The sequence below is a fragment of the Lygodium microphyllum genome, unplaced genomic scaffold (assembly GCF_053477565.2).
Source record: "Lygodium microphyllum isolate KBCC unplaced genomic scaffold, Lygodium_microphyllum_v1.1.10 scaffold_129, whole genome shotgun sequence".
Classification (NCBI taxonomy): domain Eukaryota; kingdom Viridiplantae; phylum Streptophyta; class Polypodiopsida; order Schizaeales; family Lygodiaceae; genus Lygodium; species Lygodium microphyllum.
This window is the reverse complement of record NW_028229612.1, coordinates 5001-15000: the sequence shown is the minus strand read 5'-3', so window position 1 is coordinate 15000 and position 10000 is coordinate 5001.

The following is a 10000-nucleotide window of genomic DNA, read 5'->3' as shown; positions in this document are numbered from 1 at the left end:
CACCACACCACACCACCCCTCCCCTTCCCCCCCTCGAAATTTCGCCCCCCCCTCAACACACACCACCCCACCCCTCCCCCCCCGCCCCAAAAATTCGCCCCCCCCCTCAACACACACCACACCACACCACCGCTCTCCCCCCCCCCTCCAAAATTCGCCCCCCCCCAAAAAATTTCCCACCCCTCCCCCCTCAACACACACCACCCCACCCCCCCCCCCCAACACACACCACACCACCCCTCCCCCCCCCCCTCAACACACACCACACCACCCCTCCCCCCCCCCCCGCCCCCAAAAAATTCGCCCCCCTCCCCTCCCCCCCCTCCAAAATTTGCCCCCCCCCCCCCCCCCCCGCCCCCAACACAAACCACCCCTCCCCCCCCCAAAAAATTCGCGCCCCCCCCCCTCAATACACACCTCCCCACCCCCCCCCCCCCCTCAACAAACACCACACCACCCCTCCCCCCCCCTCAAAAATCCCCCCCCCCCCCAACACACACCACACCACACCACCCCTCCCCCCCCCCCCCCAAAAAAATCCCCCCCCCCGCCCCCCTCAACACACACCACCCCACCCCCCCCCCCACAACACACACCACACAACCCCTCCCCCCCCCCTCAAAAATTCCCTGCCCCCCCCTCAACACACACCACACCACCCCTCCCCCCCCCCTCAAAAATCCCCCCCCCCCCTCAACACACACCACACCACACCACCCCTCCCCCCCCCCCCCACCTCCAAATTTTGCCCCCCCCCTCAACACACACCACACCACACCACCCCTCCCCCCCCCTCCAAAATTCGCCCCCCCCCCCCCTCAACACACACCACCCCACCCCCCCCCTCAACACACACCACACCACCCCTCCCCCCCCCCCTCAAAAATCCCCCCCCCTCAACACACACCACACCACACCACCCCTCCCCTTCCCCCCCTCGAAATTTCGCCCCCCCCTCAACACACACCACCCCACCCCTCCCCCCCCGCCCCAAAAATTCGCCCCCCCCCCTCAACACACACCACACCACACCACCGCTCTCCCCCCCCCCTCCAAAATTCGCCCCCCCCCAAAAAATTTCCCACCCCTCCCCCCTCAACACACACCACCCCACCCCCCCCCCCCCAACACACACCACACCACCCCTCCCCCCCCCCCTCAACACACACCACACCACCCCTCCCCCCCCCCCCGCCCCCAAAAAATTCGCCCCCCTCCCCTCCCCCCCCTCCAAAATTTGCCCCCCCCCCCCCCCCCCCCCGCCCCCAACACAAACCACCCCTCCCCCCCCCAAAAAATTCGCGCCCCCCCCCCTCAATACACACCTCCCCACCCCCCCCCCCCCTCAACAAACACCACACCACCCCTCCCCCCCCCTCAAAAATCCCCCCCCCCCCCAACACACACCACACCACACCACCCCTCCCCCCCCCCCCCCCAAAAAAATCCCCCCCCCCGCCCCCCTCAACACACACCACCCCACCCCCCCCCCCACAACACACACCACACAACCCCTCCCCCCCCCCTCAAAAATTCCCTGCCCCCCCCTCAACACACACCACACCACCCCTCCCCCCCCCTCAAAAATCCCCCCCCCCCCCTCAACACACACCACACCACACCACCCCTCCCCCCCCCCCCCCACCTCCAAATTTTGCCCCCCCCCTCAACACACACCACACCACACCACCCCTCCCCCCCCCTCCAAAATTCGCCCCCCCCCCCCCCCCTCAACACACACCACCCCACCCCCCCCCTCAACACACACCACACCACCCCTCCCCCCCCCCTCAAAAATCCCCCCCCCCTCAACACACACCACACCACACCACCCCTCCCCTTCCCCCCCTCGAAATTTCGCCCCCCCCTCAACACACACCACCCCACCCCTCCCCCCCCGCCCCAAAAATTCGCCCCCCCCCTCAACACACACCACACCACACCACCGCTCTCCCCCCCCCCTCCAAAATTCGCCCCCCCCCAAAAAATTTCCCACCCCTCCCCCCTCAACACACACCACCCCACCCCCCCCCCCCAACACACACCACACCACCCCTCCCCCCCCCCCTCAACACACACCACACCACCCCTCCCCCCCCCCCCGCCCCCAAAAAATTCGCCCCCCCCCCCCCCCCCCCCAACACACACCACTCCACCCCCCCCCCAAAAAAATTCGGCCACCCCCCTCAACACACACCACACCACACCACCCCTCCCCCCCCCTCCAAAATTCGCCCCCCCCCCCCCCCCCCCCCCCCCCTCAACACACACCACCCCACCCCACCCCCTCAACACACACCACACCACACCACACCACCCCTCCCCCCCCCCCCAAAATTCGCCCCCCCCCCCTCAATACACACCTCCCCACCCTTCCCCCCCCCCCCTCAACACACACCACACCACACCACACCACACCACCCCTCCCCTTCCCCCCCTCCAAATTTCGCCCCCCCCTCAACACACACCACCCCACCCCTCCCCCCCCTCCAAATTTCGCCCCTTCTCCCCCCCAAAAATTCGCCCCCCCCCCCCCTCCCTCAACACACACCACACCACACCACCCCTCCCCCCCTCACCCCCCTCAACACACACCACCCCACACCACCCCTCCCCCCCCCAAATATCCCCCCCCCCAACACACACCACCCCACCCCCCCCCCCAACACACACCTCACCACCCCTCCCCCCCCCTCAAAAATTCCCCCCCCCCCCTCAACACACAAAACACCACCCCTCCCCCCCCCCCTCAAAACACACCACACCACACCACCCCTCCCCCCCCCCTCCAAATTTTGCCCCCCCCCCCCCCCCCAAAAAATTGGCCCCCCCCTCAACACACACCACACCACACCACCCCTCCCCCCCCTCCAAAACTCGCCCCCCACCCCCCTCAACACACACCACCCCACACCTCCCCTCCCCCCCCCAAAAATTTCCCCCCCCCCAACACACACCACCACATCCCCCCCCCCTCAACACACACCACACCACCCCTCCCCCCCCCCTCAAAAATCCCCCCCCCCCCCCCTCAACACACAAAACACCACCCCTCCCCCCCCCCCCCTCAAAAATCCCCCCCCCCCCCCAACACACACCACACCACACCACCCCTCCCCCCCCCTCCAAATTTTGCCCTCCCCCCCAAAAAATTGGCCCCCCCCTCAACACACACCACCCCTCCCCCCCCCCTCCAAAATTCGCCCCCCCCACCCCTCAAAAATCCCCCCCCCCCTCAACACACACCACACCACACCACACCAACCCTCCCTTCCCCCCTCCAAATTTCGCCTTCCCCTCAACACACACCACCCCACCCCTCCCCCCCCCCCCCCCAAAAATTCGCCCCCCCCCGTCCAAATTTCGCCCCTTCCCCCCCCAAAAATTCCCCCCCCCCCCCTCAACACACACCACCCCACACCACGCCTCCCCCCCCTCAAAAATTCCCCCCCCCCCTCAACACACACCACACCACACCACACCAGCCCTCCCCCCCCCTCAAAAATCCCCCCCCCTCAACACACACCACACCACCCCTCCCCTTCCCCCCCTCCAAATTTCGCCCCCCCCTCAACACACACCACCCCACCCCTCCCCCCCCCGCCCCCAAAAAATTCGCCCCCCCCGCAACACACACCACCCCACCCCCCCCCCCCCCCCAAAAATTCGGCCACCCCCCTCAACACACACCACACCACACACCCCCTCCCCCCCTCCAAAATTCCCCCCCCCCCCCCCCCCCCCCCCGCCCCCAACACAAACCACCCCTCCCACCCCCCCCCAAAAATTCGCGCCCCCCCCCTCAATACACACCTCCCCACACCCCCCCCCTCAACAAACACCACACCACCCCTCCCCGCCCCCTCAAAAATCCCCCCCCCCCCCTCAACACACACCACACCACCCCTCCCCCCCCCCCCAACACACACCACCCCACCCCCCCCCAACACACACCACACAACCCCTCCCCCCACCTCAAAAATTCCCCGCCCCCCCCTCAACACACACCACACCACCCCTCCCCCCCCCCCCTCAAAAATCCCCCCCCCCCCCCCCCTCAACACACACCACACCACACCACCCCTCCCCCCCCCCCCCTCCAAATTTTGCCCCCCCCCCCCCCCCCAAAAATTGGCCCCCCCCCTCAACACACACCACACCACACCACCCCTCCCCCCCCTCCAAAATTCGCCCCCCCCCCCCCCCCCCCTCAACACACACCACCCCACCCCCCCCCTCAACACACACCACACCACCCCTCCCCCCCCCCTCAAAAATCCCCCCCCCCCCTCAACACACACCACACCACCCCTCCCCTTCCCCCCCTCGAAATTTCGCCCCCCCCTCAACACACACCACCCCACCCCTCCCCCCCGCCCCAAAAATTCGCCCCCCCCTCCAAATTTCGCCCCTTCCCCCCCCTAAAATTCGCCCCCCCCCCTCAACACACACCACACCACACCACCGCTCCCCCCCCCCCCCTCCAAAATTCGCCCCCCCCCCCCCCCCCCCCCAAAAATTTCCCACCCCTCCCCCCTCAACACACACCACCCCACCCCCCCCCCCAACACACACCACACCACCCCTCCCCCCCCCCCCCCCCCTCAACACACACCACACCACCCCTCCCCCCCCCGCCCCCAAAAAATTCGCCCCCCCCCCCCCCCCCCGCCAACACACACCACTCCACCCCCCCCCCCAAAAAAATTCGGCCACCCCCCTCAACACACACCACACCACACAACACCACCCCTCCCCTTCCCCCCCTCCAAATTTCACTTTCCCCTCAACACACACCACCCCACCCCTCCCCCCCCCCCAAAAATTCGCCCCCCCCGTCCAAATTTCGCCCCTTCCCCCCCCAAAAATTGGCCCCCCCCCCTCAACACACACCACGCCACACCACCCCTCCGCCCCCCCCCCCCCCCTCAACACACACCACCCCACACCACACCACCCCTCCCCCCCCCCCCCCTCAACACACACCACACCACCCCTCCCCTTCCCCCCCTCCAAATTTCGCCCCCCCCTCAACACACACCACCCCACCCCTCCCCCGCCCCCGCCCCCAAAAAATTCGCCCCCCCCCAACACACACCACCCCACCCCCCCCCCCCAAAAAATTCGGCCACCCCCCTCAACACACACCACACCACCCCTCCCCCCCCCTCCAAAATTTGCCCCCCCACCCCCCGGCCCCAACACACACCACCCCTCTCCCCCCCCCCCAAAAATTCGCCCCCCCCCCCCCTCAATACACACCTCCCCACCCTTTCCCCCCCCCCCCCCCCTCAACACACACCACACCACCCCTCCCCCCCCTCTCAAAAATCCCCCCCCCCCTCAACACACACCACACCACCCCTCCCCTTCCCCCCCTCCAAATTTCGCCCACCCCTCAACACACATTACCCCACCCCTCCCCCCCCCCCCCAAAAATTCGCCCCCCCCCCCCTCAACACATACCACCCCACACCACACCACCCCTCCCCCCCCCCAAAAAAATCCCCCCCCCCCCCCCCGCCCTCAACACACACCGCCCCCCCCCCCCTCAACACACACCACACCACACCACCCCTCCCCCCCCCCCCTCAAAAATCCCCCCCCCCCTCAACACACACCACACCACACCACACCACACCACACCACACCACCCCTCCCCTTCCCCCCCTCGAAATTTCGCCCCCCCCCCAACACACACCACCCCACCCCTCCCCCCCCGCCCCAAAAATTCGCCCCCCCCTCCAAATTTCGCCCCTTCCCCCCTCGTCACTCCCCCACCCAACCCAACCCCGCGTCACCCCCATGACACGGCACACCCCCCCACCCCACCGCACCCCCCCACGACGCCCCCCCCCGCACCCCACCTCGAAAAACCCCGCTCCCTCCACGCCACACCACAAATGCCTCCGAAAACCCCGCTCGACCCACCCCACCCCGCGTCACCCCCCCACGACATGGCGCACCCCCCACCCCACCGCACCCCCCAACGACGCCGCCCCGCACCCCACCTCGAAAAACCCCGCTCCCTCCATACCACCCCACCACGCCTCCGAAAACCCCGCTCGACCCACCCCACCTCGCGTCAGCCCCCCACGACACGGCACACCCCCCACACCCCACCGCACCCCCCCACGACGCGGCGCATATCCCCCCCCCCCCCCCGCACCCCACCTCGAAAAACCCCACTCGACCCACCCAACCCCGCGTCACTCCCCCAGGACACGGCGCACCCCCCCACCCCACCGCACCCCCCCACGACGCGGCGCATATCCCCCCCCCCCCCGCACCCCACCTCGAAAAACCCCGCTCGACCCACCCCACCCCGCGTCACCCCCCCACGACACGACGCACCCCCCCACCCCACCGCACCCCCCCACGACGCCCCCCCCGCACCCCACCTCGAAAAACCCCGCTCCATCCACGCCACACCACCACGCCTCCGAAAACCCCGCTCGACCCACCCCACCCCGCGTCTCCCCCCCACGACACGGCGCACCCCCCACCCCACCGCACCCCCCAACGACGACGCCCCGCACCCCACCTCGAAAAACCCCGCTCCCTCCATACCACCCCACCACGCCTCCGAAAACCCCGCTCGACCCACCCCACCTCGCGTCAGCCCCCCACGACACGGCACACCCCCCACACCCCACCGCACCCCCCCACGACGCGGCGCATATCCCCCCCCCCCCGCACCCCACTCGACCCACCCAACCCCGCGTCACTCCCCCAGGACACGGCGCACCCCCCCACCCCACCGCACCCCCCCACGACGCGGCGCATATCCCCCCCCCCCCCCCCCGCACCCCACCTCGAAAAACCCCGCTCGACCCACCCCACCCCGCGTCACCCCCCCACGACACGGCGCACCCCCCCACCCCACCGCACCCCCCCACGACGCCCCCCCCCGCACCCCACCTCGAAAAACCCCGCTCCCTCCACGCCACACCACCACGCCTCCGAAAACCCCGCTCGACCCACCCCACCCCGCGTCTCCCCCCCACGACACGGCGCACCCCCCCACGACGCCCCCCCGCACCCCACCTCGAAAAACCGCGCTCCCTCCACAGCACCCCACCCCTCCTCCAAAAACCCCGCTCGACCACCCCCACCCCGCGTCACCCCCCACGACGCCCCCCCGCACCCCACCTCGAAAAACCCCGCTCCCTCCACAGCACCCCACCTCTCCTCCAAAAACCCCGCTTGACCACCCCAACCCCGCGTCACTCCCCCACGACACGGCGCACCCCCCCACCCCACCGCACCTCGAAAAACCCCGCGTCACCCCCCACGACGCCCCCCCGCACCCCACCTCGAAAAACCCCGCTCCCTCCATAGCACCCCACCTCTCCTCCAAAAACCCCGCTTGACCACCCCAACCCCGCGTCACTCCCCCATGACACGGCGCACCCCCCCACGACGCCCCCCCCGCACCCCACCTCGAAAAACCCCGCTCCCTCCACACCACCCCGCCACGCCTCCAAAAAACCGCGCTCGACCCACCCCACCCCGCGTCACGGTGCAGCCCCCACCCCAGCGCACCCCCCCACGACGCCCCCCCCCCCCCCACCCCACCTCGAAAAACCGCGCTCCATCCACAGCACCCCACCTCTCCTCCAAAAACCCCGCTCGACCAACCCCACCCCGCGTCTCCCCCCCACGACACGGCGCACCCCCCCACGACGCCCCCCCGCACCCCACCTCGAAAAACCGCGCTCCCTCCACAGCACCCCACCTCTCCTCCAAAAACCCCGCTCGACCACCCCCACCCCGCGTCACCCCCCACGACGCCCCCCCGCACCCCACCTCGAAAAACCGCGCTCCCTCCACAGCACCCCACCTCTCCTCCAAAAACCCCGCTTGACCACCCCAACCCCGCGTCACTCCCCCACGACACGGCGCACCCCCCCACCCCACCGCACGCCCCCGCGCACCCCACCTCGAAAAACCGCGCTCCCTCCACAGCTCCCCACCTCTCCTCCAAAAACCCCGCTCGACCACCCCCACCCCGCGTCACCCCCCACGACGCCCCCCCGCACCCCACCTCCAAAAACCCCGCTCCCTCCACAGCACCCCACCTCTCCTCCAAAAACCCCGCTCGACCACCCCAACCCCGCATCACTCCCCCACGACACGGCGCTCCCCCCCACGACACGGCGCACCCCCCCACGACGCCCCCGCGCACCCCACCTCGAAAAACCGCGCTCCCTCCACAGCTCCCCACGTCTCCTCCAAAAACCCCGCTCGACCACCCCCACCCCGCGTCACCCCCCACGACGCCCCCCCGCACCCCACCTCGAAAAACCACGCTCCCTCCACAGCACCCCACCTCTCCTCCAAAAACCCCGCTTGACCACCCCAACCCCGCGTCACTCCCCCACGACACGGCGCACCCCCCCACCCCACCGCACGCCCCCGCGCACCCCACCTCGAAAAACCGCGCTCCCTCCACAGCTCCCCACCTCTCCTCCAAAAACCCCGCTCGACCACCCCCACCCCGCGTCACCCCCCCACGACGCCCCCCCGCACCCCACCTCGAAAAACCCCGCTCCCTCCACAGCACCCCACCTCTCCTCCAAAAACCCCGCTTGACCACCCCAACCCCGCGTCACTCCCCCACGACACGGCGCACCCCCCCACCCCACCGCACGCCCCCGCGCACCCCACCTCGAAAAACCGCGCTCCCTCCACAGCTCCCCACCTCTCCTCCAAAAACCCCGCTCGACCACCCCCACCCCGCGTCACCCCCCCACGACGCCCCCCCGCACCCCACCTCGAAAAACCCCGCTCCCTCCACAGCACCCCACCTCTCCTCCAAAAACCCCGCTTGACCACCCCAACCCCGCGTCACTCCCCCATGACACGGCGCACCGCCCCACCCCACCGCACCCCCCCACGACGCCCCCCCGCACCCCACCTCGAAAAACCGCGCTCCCTCCACAGCACCCCACCTCTCCTCCCAAAACCCCGCTCGACCACCCCCACCCCGCGTCACCCCCCACGACGCCCCCCCGCACCCCACCTCGAAAAACCCCGCTCCCTCCACAGCACCCCATCTCTCCTCCAAAAACCCCGCTTGACCACCCCAACCCCGCGTCACTCCCCCATGACACGGCGCACCCCCCCACGACGCCCCCCCCCGCACCCCACCTCGAAAAACCCCGCTCCCTCCACGCCTCCGAAAACCCCGCTCGACCCACCCCACCCCGCGTCACCCCCCCACGACGCCCCCGCGCACCCCACCTCGGAAAACCCGCTGCATCCACACCACCCCACCCCACCTCGAAAAACCCGCTGCATCCACACCACCCCACCCCGCGTCACGGCACACCCCACCGCACCCCCCCTCGACGCGGCGCATCCCCCCCGCACCCCACCTCGAAAAACCCCGCTCCATCCACACGACCCCGCCACGCCTCCAAAAACCCCGCTCGACCCAGCCCACCCCGCGTCACCCCCCCACGACACGGCGCACCCTCCACCCCACCGCACCCCCCGACGACGCGGCGTATCCCCCGCGCACCCCACCTCCAAAAACCCCGCTCGACCCACGGCACGTCACCTCACCCCCCCACGACATGGCACACCCTCCCTCCTAAGAAATCCCGCTCCGCAATGACACGGCACACACACCCCACTGCACACGACCCCCTCCCGCGACACGGAACCTTCCACCCCCCGACGGACCTCCTCAAGAAACCCCCCCACGACATGGCACCCCCCCGCGACATGGCACACCCTCCCTCCTCAGAAAATCCCCGCTCCAACAACCCGCCCGCGCAACATGGCACGCCCTCCCTCCTCGGAAAAACCCCGCTCCACCGAACCCCCCCACAACATGGCACACCCTCCGCTCCCAAAATACCTCGCATCTTGAGGAGGGGGTATCACGTGAGAGCGAGGCAGAGGGAGGGGCCAGGCACGACGTACGCAAAGACAATCGCGACGAGGAGAGGAGGCGCCGCGTCATGGCAAGGCGAGGGGGTTTCCTACCACG